Source organism: Tursiops truncatus, chromosome 7 (assembly GCF_011762595.2).
Source record: "Tursiops truncatus isolate mTurTru1 chromosome 7, mTurTru1.mat.Y, whole genome shotgun sequence".
Classification (NCBI taxonomy): domain Eukaryota; kingdom Metazoa; phylum Chordata; class Mammalia; order Artiodactyla; family Delphinidae; genus Tursiops; species Tursiops truncatus.
In genome coordinates, this window is record NC_047040.1 from 110066498 (window position 1) to 110078032 (window position 11535).

Below are 11535 nucleotides of genomic sequence, written 5' to 3' on the forward strand. Positions count from 1 at the left end.
GGGCAGGGGTCCTCTTTGGTTTCTGATTTAATAAGAAGATTGCTTCCAGCCAAATGCAAGGCCAGCAAGGTCAGTGCTGAACACACACAGCTCCACTGAGGAATAAAGGGGCCAGATGGTTATTACATTGTGTGTGTTTCTTGCAAAAGAAAAAAAATTCTAAAGGTGACTATAGCAGAAGTAGTTCATCAAAAGAAAGGCTCAGCTCATGCAGACAACTTGTGGCTTGGCTCTGTACCAGAGGGAAGTTTCCTTGTGAGGAGGTTGATAGTTTTATATGTGATCCAAAACATGTGAGACCCCCATGGTGGCTTGGCTGGTGGTGGAGGCCACAGCACTGCCAAGTTGTGGAAATGGAACTTGTGCCCTTCAGTGAAGCCTCCTATTTTGAGGCTTCAGAAAGGGTAGCTGATGACAGGTGTGCTGGCTGGTGGGCCAGAGTAATGTGGGTCCAACTCCACTCTGCTGCCTCAGAGCTGTAAGACGTGGGCATGTCAATGAATCACTTTAACTTTCATTTTCTCGTTTGTAAATATAGACTAGAAATATGCACCCTCTTGTAACAAGGTTACGACAAGATACCTTACCTAAGCCACCTGGTGCACATCAGCTGTTCAGGAAACATTGGGTCCATCCTCCTTTAGCCCCGGGGTCCACTGAAGGGGTGCTGAGAGCCCTGAAAGAGGCCTTATCCCCTACGTGGAAGATGGATTGGTGAGAAGGCCCATAAGCTAAGGTGTGCAGCCCATTTAAGTGATGCTCCAACATTACTTTTTCTGTGGCATTTACTTCAGGAGCATCCATCACCCTGGGCACTTTGGTGCTGATGTGGTCCTCCAAGGATAGTCATGGCACTGCCAAGGTAATTCCATGTTAATTAACTGGGCTGTTGTTCCAAAGTGTTAATGGCCAGAACTGTAATTCAATCAAGTAAATAACATTGCAACAGTTAATAAAAGCAATGAAAGTTGTAACTACTGATAAATGTGATTTCATAAATCAGTCGGTGGTCTGTCCCTGCCACACACATATCATACAATCAGCATTTCTAATGCTGCCTGTGAATCTGTTAAGAATTCTTCCTCCATACATTTTTTAAACGAATTTTGTTTCTTTGTGTCTCTTCCCCCCTCATTAACTTTCAAAATGTGTTTTTCTTAAGGTTCCACCTTTGGGGAAATAGCATTCTTGCCCACTGACACCACTTGTGAATTCAGCCTTATTATGAGCTGAGACTCCAAACACCACCCAACTTGTTATAATTCTTTTTAACGCCCTCAGGTTTTCAGTTACAATTTATTTTCCAAATCCAAAAGTAATACAGTGCTAGGTCCCCGCAGGGTTCTCAGCATGTGGATGAGAACATTAAGTTATGAGAGGTGGTTACTTTCTCCAGTGCATTTTCAGACTTCAGCAGACCCCTGCCTGCAACCCCTCACTTTGAGCCCCAATCTGCCAGCTCTGACCTGGGTCCTGAGGCCTCACAGATGAAATGGACACTGCCTCTGCTCTCAGAAAACTCATGCCCATCATTACATTACTTGGCCTGTGTAGCACATGTCCCCCTGCCATCTACAGGTCTCTCTTGGTGCCACACCTGAGTGTGAGGGCTCTGCAAGAAAGGAGATGCATGCCCCCAGCCCCAGTCACCTCTTCTCTGCCTAGCGGGTTTGGTGAGGGAGTCCAGCAGAAGCTGCATTCCTCCACACCAGTCTTTGGGCTGAAGGAGGCACCATGTGGTCTGCATCTTCTACTTCCAAATGAGTCCATGACACATATTTGAGTAAACTGAAGGGCAGTGAGGGTGTGAGGTGACAAGAGCCAATACTCAGAGAGAGGGTTGGGGGCAGCGTGGGTGCTGGAAAGAGCCCCTGGCAGGGAGGTGAGGGCTCTGGTTCCCACCCTGACTTTGTTATGCTGCCCTCGCCTCCTATCCACTGTCTCTTGCTCTCCACATCCGACCCACCACCCACCCACCAACTCAGATGCTCGCCAACACACCCACTGCCCCACCTACTTGCTCACTTGGTTGCTGCCCACTCCAATTCCCTCATGTACTCACCCCTCACCCCTGCACTCACTAACCACCCACCCCGCATATTTAGCTACTCACCCCCTCCCTTCTCACCACTTCCACCCATGTAGACCCTCACCCACTCCCACACTCACTAAGCTGCCCACCTGCCCCCGTCCTTCTCACAAAAGGCTACTGACCTCTGACTCTTTGGGAGCCATGGGCTTCACTGGGGGAGACAGAGAGGAATCAGTCTCAGTAGCCAGCTGAGAAGGGCTTCTGGGCCAGTGGGAGAGGAACAGTGGCAGCAGCACTGAGAGTAAGTGATGGGGGAGAGCCAGGGGGACGGGAGCAGAGGAGAGAGAAGTGACCAGCCTGGGGCAGGGAGGAGAGGAGCTCAGATCCAAGAGCTGAACCACCAAGTGAGGAAGGACGAGACTAGGAGGCACGAATGGGGCTCCGTCTAGGGCTCCGTCTTGAGGAAATGCCTGAGTTTAGAGTAAGGGGATGGGGGTGGTGGGGACGCGACAAGCGGCAGTCTATAGGGGCCACTGGGAGCAGCTCCTGCTGGCCTGAGGAGTCTGGGGTCATTAGACGGACTAGGGATCAGGCTGGAGGCAACAGGGAGCGATCAATGTGTTTTAGGCAGGAAGGATCCATTGCAGATTTGATGACACAATCAGGGCTTTTACCTCATCAGTCTGTGGTCTCCTAGACCCTTCGAATGACCCCACTTTGGAAATCTCTAAGGTTGGTGGGAGAACGGGACACAAGAGGGGTTGAAGGGTATCCTCATAAATGACTGCTGAGCTCTCACAGAACAGAAGAGAGACTCTTGGCTCCCTGCTCCAAGACAGATTGGTCTTTGGCCCCAGAGGATGAGCACTTAGCATCTGTGGTCTGTGCCCATGTGAGCCCCACCTCCGCCAGAGACAAAGGCTCTGATGCAGCTTCTCAAGTGACTGCACAGCTATCTTGGCTGGTACTATTCATTACCCAGTGATACAATGCTGGAGAGTTTGATACACAGACTCTCTGAACAGAACTGTGGCTGCTCACGTGTCATGCAAGGAATCTCCAGGTAAGAGAGGACTCCAATTCGCTCCCTGCCCTTGTCCCTCTGCTCAGCTGGAGCACTGCTGTCTTGTCATCTGTCCTTGCCATACCTTAGTCCAGTAGAGGCCGCAAGAAATCTGACTAGATCAAGTGAGGGCAACTCCTTCACTGTAGGGTCTTCCCCATGCCTAATGACAGAGACTTAAAGGCCAGGTGTGGAATGAGACAATTCTCAAGCTGATAAAAAGTTTTTCATCCATAGTCCCAAAGAGTTCCAGTTGCCCAGCCACAGAGATGTGGGCCCTGAAGCTTCTTGGAGCGAATTTCTCTAACCCTTCCCTGAACAGGCACAAGGTTTGGGGGCCATTGTCTTTTCTCATTCCATAACCATCATACTGGAGATACCTTTCCAAGGTGGGTACATTATAATGATCTAGAAAGTTAAGAAAATATTCATTACACATAGATGCTCACACGTAAACAATTCACACACAGACACAGTGAGGCTGTGACTACTCAAAAGTCTCACTCCCTTTAGTAGAATGTGTTCCAGGGATTTTCATTCCACATTCACTGACTTCCTGCCATGTGGTCCCAAGAGACACACAGCTGTAAATCACAACCCCTGCCCTCGAGTTATCTCCCTCAGTTCACTGAAGGAGGCCATTGGAATAATAATTAAAATATAGTTGGACAATCTGTAACAGTGATTAACAAAAACAACATCACAGAGGAGGGCACCTGCCTCAGCTTGGGAGCCATACAAGGCTTCACAAAGGGTTTATATGTGAGCTGGGTTCTGAAGAATGAGGTAGAGAAAAGATAAGGGACTCTCTAGAACGTAGAGGAGATTTGTGCAAAGGCATAGAGATTTTCAAGGGGTTTTCACATCTGTAATTCATCCCACATGTCCAGGTCTAAAGGGAAGGATGGGGAGTGGTGGAGGATGAGAGGGAATGCCATGGAGGCCTAGCCTCTAGGGAGTTTGGACCAGCGCCTAAAGCTATAGGGGTTCCCTAAAGGGTTTTGAGAAGATGAAAGGCAAGATCAGATTTGCATTAAAAAAAAAAACTGTTCTTGCTGCAGAAGGGAGAATAGATTGGAAGGGAACATGACTAATAGAGATACTTTCTAGCCAAGAGATGATAACTTATTAGCAATAAGGACAAAAGATGTAACCAAAGGTATCAAGGGGGTGGGATTGACAGGACCAGTTTTCCCATCAGATGGGGAGAGTAAGTGTTAGAGGAAAGATCAACACTTTCAGGATGCTGGAATGAGGCAGCCTTCACAAGAGAGTTTTGGTTCAGTTGAGTCTGTGGTATTTCTTGTACACTCAGGTAGAGAAGGGCAAAGGGCAGTAGGCTCCATGGGTCAGGGCTCAGGTCTTAGGTTTTTTTATTGTCAAACCTTATTCCTTGTTTTAAGCAAAATTTTATCTTATTTTAAGTAATATATTTTTATTGAAGAATACAGTTGACCCTTGAACAATATAGGGGTTATGGGTGCCAACCCTCCAAGCAGTGGAAAATAGTGGTGGCACAGCCATTCCCTCCTATTTTTATATGTACTTAGTGAGACTAAGAGCTAAAATAAGACACAGAAGAGGTAAATGCATGTATTCCCACTGCCATCTTTGCTAAAATGTCTTCCATCAGTCAGCAAAAACTTGGCTGTGAATTTAAAAAGCTTAGAAATTACCTGCTGGGGCAAACACGTACCTTAGTGCTCATAGTATCCAGGCCTCCTTTCCTGACCAGGCACATGCATGGCTACAGTCACAGCTCTCTGCAGTGTGAATGAAGTGGAGCCATAGACTAGGTCTCATCAATGGAACATGAGCATTAGGCCCAGGTGTCACTTCTGGGCTGAAGCAGTTAAAGCAGCCCCAGAGAGCCACCTACATTCCAGAGTGGGGTTTGCAGGAGTGAGATGTAAACTTACGTTGTGTAAGTCTGAGGTCTGGTGGTTGTTGGTTACTACAGCATGATCTAGCCTATCCAGAATCAAATGGGTTTATTCTCAAAACTTTAGTCTTAGTGTTTCCTGGGTTTCTCTTTGCTTTGAAATGAAGATAAAACAGGCAGGAGAATCAGAAGTAAATAGGTGTCCAAACCTGAGAAATTATAAATTTGCAGCTAGCATCATACCACCCCAAGAGGGAAAAAAGACAATAGAATATTTTCAGGAGTTTCAGGAGCCACCTTTCCCGAAGGTCTAAGACCCAATCCAGATTCCCTTCACGAGGTAAGTTTAAAGTGTGTTAAAGCTGTTCTAACGTATTTTGATACAAAAACTACATTAGGGATGGTTAACATTAGCTAGAAATCAGTGGAAAGAGAGCCTAATTTTACGTAGGTGTTTGAGGTCATTTGGGATTTGTTCCAGTTAATCAAGCTCATGAAATGGGGAAAAGCTCCAACCCCACCAAAGTTCCTGAGGAAAGCTCACCCTCGTCTGCAGTCACTGACTCCTAGGAGGCACTAGGTAGCCTCTTTAGTACTATTTCCCCAAAATCAGATCTTGGGGCTTACTGCACACACCAGAAACAATAAGTCTAGACCTGGGAAGATTCCCTGACATTGATGTTGGGGGATCACAGAAGGCAGTGAAAAGAGAATCTGATCAAGAGACCTGAATTGTAGCCCTGCCTCTGCCAAAAACCACCTATGGGAATTTGAGCAGATCTTCCTTTTCCACCCTGAGCTTCAGTTTTCTTACTGAAAATCTCTTCTAACCTACAAACCCTAAGTATTCTGAGACGGGTTACTCTGTAGCAGTGGTTTACTTCTTGGCCAGCACACAGGCACTTAAGCTAATGGAATACTTCTGCTCAAGGAATCAGCTTCCTGGCTATTTGATTATTTAATTTACTTACACACAAACTGTGCAGGACTGCCTGAATAGTGGCCTGGCATGCAACACACACGCAAGATCAGAGACGGCAGCCCTTTTGTGATGAGAGGTCGATTGGCCTTGCCCATGGCCTGCCAACCCCACTCTGGCTGCCTTTTTGTCAGCTCTCTCTTTATACTCATTCTGTTTCCAAATTCTCTGCTTTTCAAGCCTGCAGTATTTTATCTTGTGCACAGAACGTGTATAAAACGTGAACTAATTAAATTAGAAATCATTAATGGGAAGCTAACAGAGGAAACCACTGTAGTTTAGAGATGTTATAGCCACTGAATCAATAACACTCTTCTCCCACATGACTCACATTCACAGGATGCCTTCCATCCCACTATCCTTGTTCTCTATCCTAAAACTGCAGGTCTGAGTATCCTTCTCATTCTTCTCATGAGGGCTCCCTCCAGTTGTCTTCAGATCTGGAGGCACTGTTTTATAGGAAGGAGTGATCACGAAAAGAATTGGTTGTGTAACAAGAGGCAGTCATCAACAGACATTTCTTTTTTAGGGGTATGAAATTAAGTGGTGGGAAGTAGAATTTCCTTGAAAATCCCCAAAAGGTCATTTTGAGGGTTTTCTTCCAAACATTTCTTTTCCAAGTCTCTGTATCAATAGTATGAATGAACTAATGAAAGAAATATTAATTACAGTAAGAGTAGCCCTGTGCCATCAAGAGACTGGCAATCCGGAAGCTCTGCAGACAAGAACATAGACTCACAGCAAGTGTACATGGAAAGACACTGACCAATAACATGAGAAACAGGGGCCCAGCCCAGCGAGCAGAGCGTGAAATCCAGAGCACATAAGAGTGCAGCTTCATCCTCGCTCTGTCACTCATGCACTAGATGCTCTGAGCTGCTTTACTGATCTGTGCATTAACAAATTCATCTGTAAGTCACAGACTTAGAGAAAGAACTTATGGTTAGCAGAGCGGGAAGGGAGGCGGGGAGAGATAGTTAGGGAGTTTGGATTTAAACTGGATTTAAAATGGATAACCAACAAGGACCTACTGTATAGCACAGGGAGCTCAGCTCAATATTATGTAACAACCCAAATGGGAAAATAATTTGAAAAAGAATAGGTACATGTACATGTATAACTGAATCACTTTGATGCACACGTGAAACTAACACAACACTGTTAACCCCCTATAGTCTAATATAAAATAAGAAGTTGAAAAAAAAAAAAACCAAATTCATCTGTAAAAGGGCTGAGTGGTTGTTATGAGGCTTAAACAAATTGATATATGTAAGTGTGTACATGCCTGACATACATACATGCTAGATTATCCAGGGCAACTGTGGTTGAAGAAAGTCACACAACTGGCAGCAGGATGTGATGGTCTGTGATGGTGACCCCAAAAATAAAGGTGAAATGGTATTTTTGCTATTTGTTAAATTGGTATGTTTTGAGCCTTCACTTGAGTAATCTCTGTGTCATGCACGTTTTACTGACGTGCTTTCCCTTGCATGTATAAGCAGTGTTATTTCTTATGTGCTGTACAAAAGTTGAAGGTTAATTAGCAGTATAACTAAATAGGAACACTGCTAGTCTCCTTCACACAAATTAAAACAAAAATCTTCTCTTTGTAAGGCTGTGGGGTTACCACAGACAGTGCAGTTTGGGTCTTGCCCCCTAAATCACACCGGAGATGATTGGTGAGGAGTTTAAGGACTCTCCGCAGACCTTACAAAGACCTATGACACGAGGACGCTCAAATGTGAGACCAAGAGAGAGGCTGGAGTTGGAGGGTTCTGAAGCGTATGAAGGACAAGGATCTTGGGGAGCAAGAGAAGCTCAGAGACTGCACCCCAAACCCTGAACCTGGCCTGCTGCTCCAGAGACAAGGAGACCTGAGGACCAGGACTGCTTCATTCCTTGTTTTTTCTAAACATGAAGAACCCAGCTGGGACCAAGCAGTGTGATGATGGTCTAATCTGACCTGTATTGGTCTCTGTGGCTAAAGACTTGATATGGGCGTCAACCGTGCATAAAGCAGCTTCTAACCCACACCGTTTCCTCTGTGCTACAAGGGAGCCTTCAGAGGGAGGTTTCCAAGTGTGGATTTCAGTTACCGTCACCCATGTCATCAAGGAAATGGTCTTGAGCAGACTGAAGTGACCTCCTGTTGACCTTGGATCCCACCTTTACTTGCTATGGTTTGATGCCAAACAGAACACAACCAGGCTTTATCTGTGCAGGCTTAACAAATATGGGTCTGTGGTCGTTAGTCTTTCACTTTAGGTGTTGAGCAAAATCCATCATTCTTTTCCCTCCTGAGCATCTTCTCTATTGCAGGCACTCAGTTAGGTATAGAGGTCACAGAGATGTACTCCATCCCAGAATATGTGGCAGCTAACAGAGATGCACACAAAAAGTAGACCAGAGAAGGAAAATGACAATGCCAGCAGCTAGTCCCTGTTTCCACGAGAAAGCAAGCTCCACCTGCAGTGGCTCCCGCCCCCTGCATGCTTCCATCACCAACACTGCCAGCCCCTCAGGCTCTGGTAGCAGCTCTTCCCCTTCCCCTCCCCCATTCCTCCCCTCCCTTCCCCTCCCCCATTCCTCCCCTCCCTTCTTCTGCCCTCCCTACCATCTAATTTGCTCTCTTCCCTTACTTTTCCTTCCCTCCTGCCTTCTCTTACCCTTTTATATTGTTCTCCCTTTTCTGCCCTTCTTTTCTTTCTGCCTTTCACATTTTTGGTAGACACAACTCACACTCAAATTTTCCACTGTCATGGAGCATTTTAAAAGAACTTCTATTAAAGAAATGCCTTCTTGAACTTAGAAAACGAATGGGGAGGTCAAGTCCTCTTTTCCCTATTCCTTCCTTTCTTCTCATTCTCTCTCTCTTCTCCCCCTTCCCCTCTGCCGCTCTCCCTCCCTCTTTTTTTCTGTCTCTCTCCTTGGAACAAGGCTGGCCATCTTGCCTTCAGTTCACTTCTCTCTGTGGCACTGTGGAACCATCGGTCACCTCTTTGCTATTAGGGTCCACTAGAGGGCAGGCTTGAGCAGTGAGAGCCAGAAACCCCATAAGAGTCTTAGGTCACGTGATCCAGCCAGTCCTGGATGAGACCCCACACAGGGCATTTGGAACCAGGTCGTGATTAGCCCACCACTGCTCTTCCTTGGGTCTTTGTGCTTTGAGGACACCTGTCTATTGAGAGTTTCAGGAAAAGTGTCAATAAAACCTGGATCCTGCTGGAACAACATCCTATTGCTTCAAATATTCACCCCAATTCCCTAACAGAATTGAGGGTGACAAGGGGCATCACAGACACATAGGAAGGGAGAGCACATGGTACTCAAAGAGCTGCTTCTCTTCACATCTACCGTGAACAAAGCAAGTAAGAAGGGGTGTGGCTTACAGGGAGGCTTTGGACTTAGTTTCTAGTGCATCTAGTTTATGATGAGACATGGGTGCATGCTGCTGAGGAGAGGTAGTCAGAGACAACTGACCCAGGAGAGAGAATATCTTAGTGATTGCAAGAGAGTGGGAGAAACTCATTGTTTCTCTGATTCTTGATTCCCTCATCTACAGAACTGGAGACAAGCAGACAGTGTATAACTTTTTTTCGTACATTTTGTGTACTCAATATCAAAGTCTTTCTTCCATTGCAAAATAGAAATAGATGGACTACAGTATGAGAACATTAGAAAGAATACTCAGAGAGCTGCCGGAGGTCAGTGAACAGAAAATGTGACATTTGGAATGACTTATTTAACAAGTTGCTGGCAGAATTAACTGGGATGGGAGCAACTGCCCTCAGGAAGTGAGAAGTAAGCAATGGAAAGAGTACATCCACATCCAAGTTGAGCTCACTGTCTGCAAGTCTGTAAAATCTATGGGTAAAGAAAATTTGGAGAAAATATTTTATAAAACTCCCAAATATTGATTAATTATCTTTTATAAACGTAGGAAACATATAGGCTTGGACTGGTAAACTCCAAGAGTGGAGAAGACTGAGACAGTCTAGACATTGAAATAGGATCCCATCATAGAGTGGGGTTGGTGGTAGGGTCAGAGCCCGCTGCAGATGCCAGGAGGGTGTCTGACCCTCTACAGGGGACCTGTGAGGACACCAGAGCAGGGGCAGCACAGAGGGGTCCGTAGCAGGGCCACTGAGATCTTCCTCACTCTCTCCTTCAACAGAACCCACATCAATGTCCTCATAATTCTCCTCAAGGGCAGTCGTGTCCTCACGGGGCTCAGAAAACTCTCCTTCCTCATATTCTCACTCATGGACCAGTGAATAAAGGCACTTATGGGAGCAGTGGAAAGACTCAGAGTTCCAAGAAAGCAGCTCCCCAGGAAGGTTTCCATCAACCCAGTGGATGCTCTGACTTGTGGGTGGGGAGCACTGTACTCCAAATCAGGACATTGGTGAGAGGGGGAGGTCTTCAAACACAGTCAGTGAAGCAAGGTTAGGGTATCAGGATGGGGACCCAAGGCCAGTCCAGATACAGAGGAAAGCGGAAGGAACCAGCATGTGTTGATGGGTATTACATATTGCACTCCAAATAGCACACAGGCTGCCCTGCCAACCTTTTCTTATGAAATCCTCACACAAACCAAAGTACTGATGTACAACCTAGTTTTCACTTGAAGTAACTGGGCTCAGAGTTAACAGGCACCTGAGATCATCATGAGGGCTTGAAGTCAGGTGCAAACTCTGTTTGGGCTCCCAAGTGTGTGCCCCTGATCCAGCACGCCTGGAGTCCCCTGTGCCTACTGACCAGATTGCTTCTGGAGCCTGATGAGAGAAGAGCGTCCTAGGAAGGCTTGAACAGTGGGAGCCAGGAGGCTTGTTACCTGCCGTCATGGGAGAGAGAATACCAACACACCGGAAAACAGCCGCAGACAGCAGAGGCCCGTCTAGAATTAAACCTCCAAACCACACTCTGTGTTGCAGCTCCAGCATGCTGTTGCAGGTCTGCTGGCTCACTCATTGGCACGGGGATGCAGCCAGCTCCCCAGCCCCTGCCAGCTCTCCTCCTGGGGCTGCTCCCATTCCTGTGGCCACAACTGGGCCAGCAGCAGCACTAGCTCCTATGAAGTCTCCTCACTCAGCTTCTTGGACACCTGGGCCAGATCCACATGCAGCTCCATAAATAAGGGCACCAGCTATTCTGTAGGACACCCCCATCATTGCAGGTGGCTTCCAGGTCATCCTCATGGGTTCCAGCTGCTCCTTGCAGGTTCCTGTTCATCCTTGCTCTCTTCCACTTCATGCCCATCTTCCCTTCCCTACTGCCTGCTGAAACCCTGCTGACCACAGATACACCATCAGATGCAGAATAAATAGCCACACCTAAGCTGCTAAACTGCTTCCACAATGGCATAGGATCAAGTTCCTGTAATCAATCCCTGGTTCCCCATCACTTCTAGTGGTTCTACTACTCGTATGGAACTCTGACTGATATGGTTTGTCACTGTGCCCCCCTGCAGAGAACCAGAGGGGCATCAAGAGAGTCATGCATAGTTACTATAAAGATTTTAAAATCTATCATGCAAATGAAGACTTAACCTAATGTCTAGCACGTAGTAGGTCCTCAAT

General features: G+C 46.6%; 1 non-coding gene across 1 annotated transcript; it reads left to right on the top strand.

Moving 5' to 3' along the window:
• Positions 1 to 7415: 7415 nt before the first annotated feature.
• LOC117313072 (small nucleolar RNA SNORA19) lies at positions 7416 to 7544 on the top strand. Its single transcript, XR_004527534.1, has one exon. It is a non-coding gene; the product is annotated as a small nucleolar RNA SNORA19 (small nucleolar RNA).
• The last annotated feature ends 3991 nt before the right edge of the window (positions 7545 to 11535 follow it).